Raw genomic sequence first — 8,079 nt, forward strand, 5'->3', positions numbered from 1 at the left:
TGTAACTGTGTGAATGTGTTCTTTGTTATATCAAACCTGATGATAATTTTATCACACATAAGGTAAGTATAAGCTTATTGGATTAACTTCAGAGCTGTGCAAAACCTCAGGAGAAAATTTAAAGATACACACACACACATACACACAACACTACAATGAATCAATGTTCAATGAATCCTTAGAGGAACAAGAATGCTTACCATACTCCTATCCTTCTCTACAATCAGTTTTCTACCAAAAGGTGTGGGACAGTTAGTAGACTGCTGTGCCTCTAAGCATTCCAGTAGGTGAAGACTCACAGTAATATAATACTAGACCCAGCCTTTCCCCCTTGATAACTATCCTCTATTAAAAACATCAATTCTCCTGGAGAGTGGTTAGGCAACTATTTCCAGTGGAATGAGAGAAGGTCCCTAGGAGGACAGCAGAATCCCTCTCCTGCTGAGAGAACCCTTGCCTGGAGTTCAGAGAAGGGTTGACCGCCAATACGCCCAGCACCTCTCAGTGTTGACTCTGTGTGTGTGTGTGTGTGTGTGTGTGTGTGTGTGTGTGTGTGTGCGTGTGTGTGCGTGTGCGTGTGTGAGAGAGAGAGAGAGAGGGAGAGAGAGAGAGAGACAAACAGACAGATAAAGAAAGAGACGAAGAGAGAGAGAGAGAGAGAGAGAGAGAGAGAGAGAGAGAGAAAGAAAGGAGGAAAGAAAGAGAGAGAGAGGGAGAGAGAGATAGATAGAGAGAGACAGAGAGAGAGAGAGAGAGAGAGAGAGAGAGAGAGAGAGAGAGAGGGAGACACAGATAAAGAAAGAGACGGAGAGAGGGGGAGAGAGACAGAGGGGGGGGGGGAGAAAGGGAAAGGGAGAGAGAGAAAGAGAAAGAGAAAGAAAGAAAGAAAGAAAGAAAGAGAGAGAGAGAGAGAGAGAGAGAGAGGGAGAGAGATAGAGATAGAGAGAGAGAGAGAGAGAGAGAGAGAGAGAGAGAGAGAGAGAGTGTAAGACGAACTGAGAGAAGGGGAGCCGCACCCAGATAATGACATCAAGCGTCTGAAATTCTTCGAGAAACACTCTGATTATTGACAAGAAAACAAATAGGGAAATTTAAGGAGTACATATAATATGGCAATAATTACAGAACTTTAGAAATAGGCCTGGATGCTTCCCATGTTCAAATTACAACATAATCCAATACAGACAGCGGGAGAGAACTTGACTGAGTGAACAGTATTTTGTTTTCTTAAGGCTACTTGTGTGTGCAGGAGGGTGAAAAAGAACGTGCATGGCAGAGAGAGAGAGAGAATAAGGGGATGGGCAGATTGCTGGAGAGGGTGAGAACGTGTGTCGGGACCAGGACCAGTCTGATAGGATTATGAATTTGCTTAAATGAGCCCTTATGGCAAGCAGACACATACACACACTTCAGCAGGTTTGAGAGTCTGACAGAGTAAGACGCACGCTCGCTCACACACACGCACGCACGCACGCACACTCGCACACGCGCGCGCACACGCACGCACACACACACACACACACACACACACACACACACACACACACACACACACAAACACAGAGAGCTGGTGGTGTGGCCCGGGGTCCTGGCTTCCTCCCCATGGGGAGGCTTTCTCATCCTATTAGAGACCCCCCACCCCCCACCCCCCACCCCCACCCTGCCGGGCACCCTCTCCCAGCACCTCTGTCTATCCCACACATCAGTGCTCCACTAAATGCTGACAATCGTTGACAAATGGACTGCACTGCACACCGTGTAACAGTTGCCCCTGGAGAAGGGCCAGTCAGAGGGGCGGGGTCAAAAGAGCAGCGAGGCGCCTGGCACAGGTGGTTGAAAATCAATATGGATCCGGCCTCTGATTGGAGTTGACAACACAGGAGCGGTGGAGTGTGGGAATCCGTGCCATGCCACACACCGCTTAATTGGATGATGGAGGGCAGGGGGTCTTTGTGGGGGAAGAATGAGAGAGGAAAAAAAAAGTTCTTACAAACATAACTAAAAATCTACAGATAAAGTGGGTTGTTTTTCTTTCTTTCTTTCTTTCTTTTTTTTTTTTTTTTTGTACTTTTTGTGTCATGTCATGAATCTTTTTGCATTTAAAACCAGTGTTTTGCTCACATAATGTCATATGCACATTAATTAAAAGATATTTGGCAATATCTGTAACTTTCCACATCTAATAACGTGGACTAAATAAACAAACTATACTTGTTTAGGGTTACGCTTGTTTTGGAAGGAACTGAGGCAACAGTACAGGACACTGGATGTTTTACAGGAAAACTCTGGACTGAGATTTCTGATCGGCACAAATCGAGACCAAGTTTGGGAGGGAGAGTTTATGCCACCGTACCCATTCTGAGAGGGCTCTAGAATAAAACTTCAAGGGTCTAGAGGGAATAAGGGGTTAAGTATACAGCTGTCCACCCCAAACATGTCAAGCTATGTAAGTCAAAATGATCTGGCTCAAATCAGCTGCTCCCGTGAACAATGAAAAGAGGCTGGCACACAGGCGCGCACTTGCGCACACACACACACACACAGTCGCACAGGGACGAACAGACACAAACACACACACACACACACACACACACACACACACACACAAGCATGTTGCCATAGCTCGGGTTGGCTCTTGATGTCCTTGCTCTCCCGTGACAGAGCCACGTGACGCTCTGTCCCACATGAGCGGTGCACCCTGCTCCACTGTGCCCAGTGTGTGCTTCGAAACCACACAGCCAACTTTCAGCTCAACCACCCCGATCCAGTTCTGCTCCGCACACAAGAACCGGGAGAACTGCATACATTAAGAAACTCTAAACAAAAACAAACAAACAAACAAACAAACAGAAAAAAGGTTGTGTCTGTTAAATCTCTACAGGTTGGGATACATCTAATAATAGTAAAAAAAAAAAAAAAAAAAGAAAGAAATTTTATCATTGTGAGATGTACTGTATTATCATATTTCTTAATCATTCACCTCCCAAATACCTTGCCTCTTAAATAGGTGAAATGACTTATACAGGAGAGATATGAGGCTACATGAAAACATGAAAGTAAACTTTTTAACTGCACTGTCTGATACGCTCTGTGTTTTCAGGCGTAAGTTCAGTTATATTTACAAAAGTAATGATGTTACTGTATTTCAGATTGATGAGTCAAATTTGGCACTCCCTTTTTCCCTCCCTTTGGTTGTCTGCCCACATGACACTACAAATTAATCAAGGCCACCCCCACCCCCCCACCTCAGCCTACACTTAACAATGGGGACACCCCCACTCCCCCCCTTCAACATTCTTTATGAATGGGTCTCTACTGGTAATTAAAGAGCAAGCTGCAAGTGCATGCGTATGTATTTGTGCACAGTTCTGAGCTTGTCAGTCGTTCTACTTGGACTAGATGCATTTGTGAGAGTTTGCATATGTACATATGTGCATGCGTTTCGGTCCAAATTCTAGCGATTGTATGACTACGCAAGTGTGTGTGTGTGCGTGTGTGTTGTTTTCATTTGGAAAGGAGGCACAGAGGGGGGCCTAGATCAGCTGTGTGCAGGTTGCAGTGGCTGAGGGGGGTGTGTGAGGACACGTCGGGCCTGTGTGTGGGAACCCCGTGCTCCTCACTTCTCATACATTGTTCTCTTGCTCCTACAAACCGTTAATGCCACAAAAGATGCTCAGCCCATTGTGGATCAGGACAGCTGAACGTAGACTAGGGGGAGGAGGGGAAGGGGGGCAGAAGGTGGGGAGGGGAGGACAGGGGGGGAAAGACCGAACGCTAGCTCAGGCCGGCTCGGCTCTCTCCCTCCCCTCTCTCTCTCTCTCTCTCTCTCTCTCATCCCCCTTTCCTCTCCCTCTCCTCTCCACCACTCAGTTCCACCACTCAGAGGCTCTCCAGGGGATTTGGGCTGGCTGGATTTAGGAGGCCGATGCTTATCATACAATGGAATTAAACCAACTTGAGGCCTGGGCTTTCTCTCCCTGCCTACTCCCAGCTAATCTGAGAACTAGCTGAAGAAGGGCTTAGGTGATGTTACATTTTCATTAGATCTCTGATGGCAAAAAGGGTCACTAATGGTAAGTGCCTTTCATGGTATTGTGATGCAAATGTTGATTATTTCTTTAATTAAAGCCTGGGATGGGGTGATGCAGGGTAGCAGAGGGAGGGATGAGTGTATTGAATGGATGGAGGGATGGATAAATGGACGGGAGAACTGACAGACCTGTGCGTCCTTGAGCCTGTTTTTCTCTCATCCACACATCATGAAAGACACAGACGTGCAAGTCTTGGGTTATTGTTTCAAGTCCTGTCATATCCTCATCATTCTTTCCACTTGTGAAGACACCTTTTTTATTTTAGTATCCGCAAAACGCATTAAGTATAAAAGGTTTATATTTTTCGGGATCCTTTCTGCATTTTTTCCCCACTCATGAAGTATGACACAGGAGATGGTGTCTAGAAAACAGTGTGTACCTGTAAAAGCTCCAGCCAAAGAGGTTCTGCCCATTTCCTTCAGTTTTGTTTTTCTGCTATTACACAAGGCCTGACGTTCCCCATTAGGGCACACAGTGTTCTGAATGTTTCTCAGTTTAGAAACAAATAAGTGAACAGAAGATTCCACAGCGATAACATTAGGTTTAGTGAACATTTTAACATCTAAGGTCATCTTAGAGAGAAAGAGGGATACATATATAAAAATAGAGAGAAAGAGAGGGAAAGAAATGAAAAGGTGATGCAAATACAGACAGAGAGACAGAAAGACATGGAGACACACATAGGATGATCTCAGTTACTCCAGAGTTAAAATAAAGTCACTGATCATCTGCTACACAGAAAAAAAAAGACAGAGTAAAAGCAATGCCTCCCAGATGAGCTTCTGCCCTCAGGATCCCCGTTACTTCTTTATTCAAAGGTTCTGGAACCTATCGGAACATGATGTATTCACCAAGAGGCTGGTGAACAGATGTGTGGTGATGCTGGATTGGTGTTGAGGACAGAGTGATCCAGGGGCAGGATTGAATAAACAAGTAAGAATCATCACTGGGAGGTAGGACTTACACCCCCCCCCCCACCCCACACCCCAAAACTGCAGACAAGCGAGAAGAGGAGGGGCAATGAACCCTGAGAACTTTTTTTTTTTTACACCCTCAGCCCCCTGATGGCGGAGCAGGGGCGGCTCTTTCGGGACATGCAGTGTTTTGCCCCCCTGCAGATTAAGCCTCTGTCTCTTTTTGTCCCCAGCACAAGAGCCTGAAGCATTCCGTGGCAGTAAAGCTCACTGGACTGTCACATGGGTAAGATTAGCCAAACTAAGACCTCAATAGAATGCTCACTTTACTCACCCAATCCAGCACTGCTCACCCTCCCACCCCCCACCCCCCACCCCCCTTCCCCGCCATTTTACTCCCCACTCCAGAAACGCAAGGGAGACGGAGAAAGGACAAAAAAAAAAAAAAAACGAGGGCACCAAATTTGACCGTTCCAAGTCTAGACAGCTCTGCATACCGATTATCACCGGCGTTATTTGGTGTCATTGCTCGTTTCTTTTGCCGACAAGATTTCAAGGGATGACCGCTCCTGCCAGCTGTCCCGCAAATGCCCCCTGGCATTACCTGTCCGTCTACATGTCAGACCTCAAAAATGCATGATTTCGCTGTCTTAGAGATCCCACTCTACATTCCTCTCCCTGCCCTAAGTTTCCCTACCGTCTCCTGACACCCTCGCCGTTGTTCAAGACCACAACCAGAGCGGAGAGGGGAAACTAGCATGACAGACCCCATGGGGAGACAATTTTCCTGAGAGGGCAGCTCGGAAGGGGCTGGAATGCCATTGCGGCTGGGTGCGGGCACAAAGCTTAGCCTAGGCAAGCTGGTCTGAGTCTGAGGGTTGAAGAGGTTTGGGTTAAGAGAACCTCTTCTGACGGTTGCTCGCAAAACTACACCATATGACTACATTTACAGTGCATATGTTTCATGTTCGTACCAATTAAAATTTTCATAGCAATTGTTTTCTCTCAGCCCTCCGTTTATCCATTTCATTTGCATATACAGTCACTGTGAGTGGTGATTCATTGCTGCAAGCATGGTCAGGTGCACAATAATTTTCTTTTTCTTGCCCCAAGTTTGAAGGCCACTGTCAAATTCTGTTGAGTAAAATAATTCTGTATGTGTATATGTGTTCATACCCACACATGAAAACTGTGCATCAGTATTAAAGGGACTGATCATTTTAGAGGTGCATGTTGGCAGTAATGAGGGCAGAGCCTGACTAATGTAGATGCTGTAAGGTAGAGCAGAATAAGCTTGTCTGGATCTGGACAAAAGACTGCTGCTGGGAAATGGGACCACTTCTATGCTGCCATGCCATAGAAAATAACTAGCTTTGGTTTTATGTCGTGGGCTGATGCTGTGCATGTGCACCATGCCAAACTCAACTCAAAGCCACTTTATCTCAGCCCCATGAAAGACACGCCCCCCCCCCCCCCCCCCATCCACAATCAGCAGAACCACTACCATCCTCAGCCCCCCCCCCCCCCCCAAAAAAATGGTGTTCATTAACGGAGTGGCTGAGAGAGAGATGGGGGGATGTGTGACTGAGGAAACTGGCCCCTCTAAGACGTCCAACCATTTGGACAGTGTTTTAATGACAAACTTCAATTTCAGCTGCTTTGTATTATACATAATAAGACAAAGTTTTTTCACTTTGTTTTGTTTTGTATTCTTTAAATATGATTTGCATGCCGAATGACACGGTGTAATTGCCATGCGCTTCTATGATGGACCCACTGTCACAAATTACACCTGTGGCTGCAGTTCCGCATGTGTGAGAGAAGATGACATGGCAGATGTTCAAGTGAATTCATATCCAACATGATCTGAGAAGCTTTCTGCAATAAAATAACCATAGAACACTTGTTTACACAGAATACAACCCTCTTAGTTCTGAATCTACATCTTGCATAAACATATTACACAAACACAGAGTGATCTAAGTCTCTGGGTACTGGCGCCATCACATCATCATCATTACATCTCTCCTTCCTCCTTCACCCCCCCCCCCCACCCCACCCTCCCTCATTCTCTCTTTCAATGCTGATCTTTCCCTTCCCACCCACAGTAAACATCTAATGTACTGCTGGACTTTGTCTGTTTCCTCACATCATGGCTATGAATATATTCTACTGTCTCTCTCTCTCTCTCTCTCTCTCTCTCTCTCTCTCTCTCATTCTCTCTGTGCCGTTCCTGATGCAGACTGCTCCTGGCAGCTACCTCCAGCCTCTCTGGCTGCAGCGGCCTGGCTTTTACTGGCAGATTAAGTCATGAGCTTGTGTCCAGGAGACACCGTGAGACCTTACACTGCTTCACTGCCACTGGTGAGCTCATGGGCCAAGCCAAGAGGAACAGAGTGACGTGCGTAAATCACATCAGTCTACTTCAAACAGAGTCCAGCGCCTCAAAAAAGAGGAAAAACAAGCCCTCCTCTGGGTGCCTCTGTCGCCGCAGCGGGCTCAGTCTACACTTTGGCAGTAGAGAGCTGATCTTAAAAAACACACATAAGTCATATTTAGATGTGTGCTTTAGTAACAAGGGCCTATGAAGTCAGGCAGATGTAATAAAGGTAGATGGATGGCGGAGGCCGGCACTAATCTGTTTGGATCGTAGGAGGCTGTGGGTGTGTGAAGTTGAAGAGTGCTCACTGGGTCCAGACAGGTCTGCAGTTCTCTTCTCGTCTCTTCTCTTCTCTTCTCTTCTCTTCTCTTCTCTTCTCTTCTCTTCTCTTCTCTTCTCTTCTCTTCTCTTCTCTTCTCTTCTCTTCTCCACTCTTCTCTACTCTTCTCTTCTCTACTCTTCTCTTCTGCCACCAGAGGTGCCCAATGCACCTCTTCTTTGTCTGACTTCAAGGTGACTTTCCAACTGACAACCCCCCAATCTTGGCAGTTGACCCATTTATTCCTCTGAAAGCTGCTTTCATCAATGTACTCATGTAGATATGTAGGATGCAACGACTTTACTTAGTGCTTGTTAATCCAAACTCATTATGCTCACATGGAATAGGATTACAATAACCCGGGAAACCAGGAGT

Source organism: Chanos chanos, chromosome 13, assembly GCF_902362185.1.
Source record: "Chanos chanos chromosome 13, fChaCha1.1, whole genome shotgun sequence".
In the NCBI taxonomy this organism is placed as follows: Eukaryota; Metazoa; Chordata; class Actinopteri; order Gonorynchiformes; family Chanidae; genus Chanos; species Chanos chanos.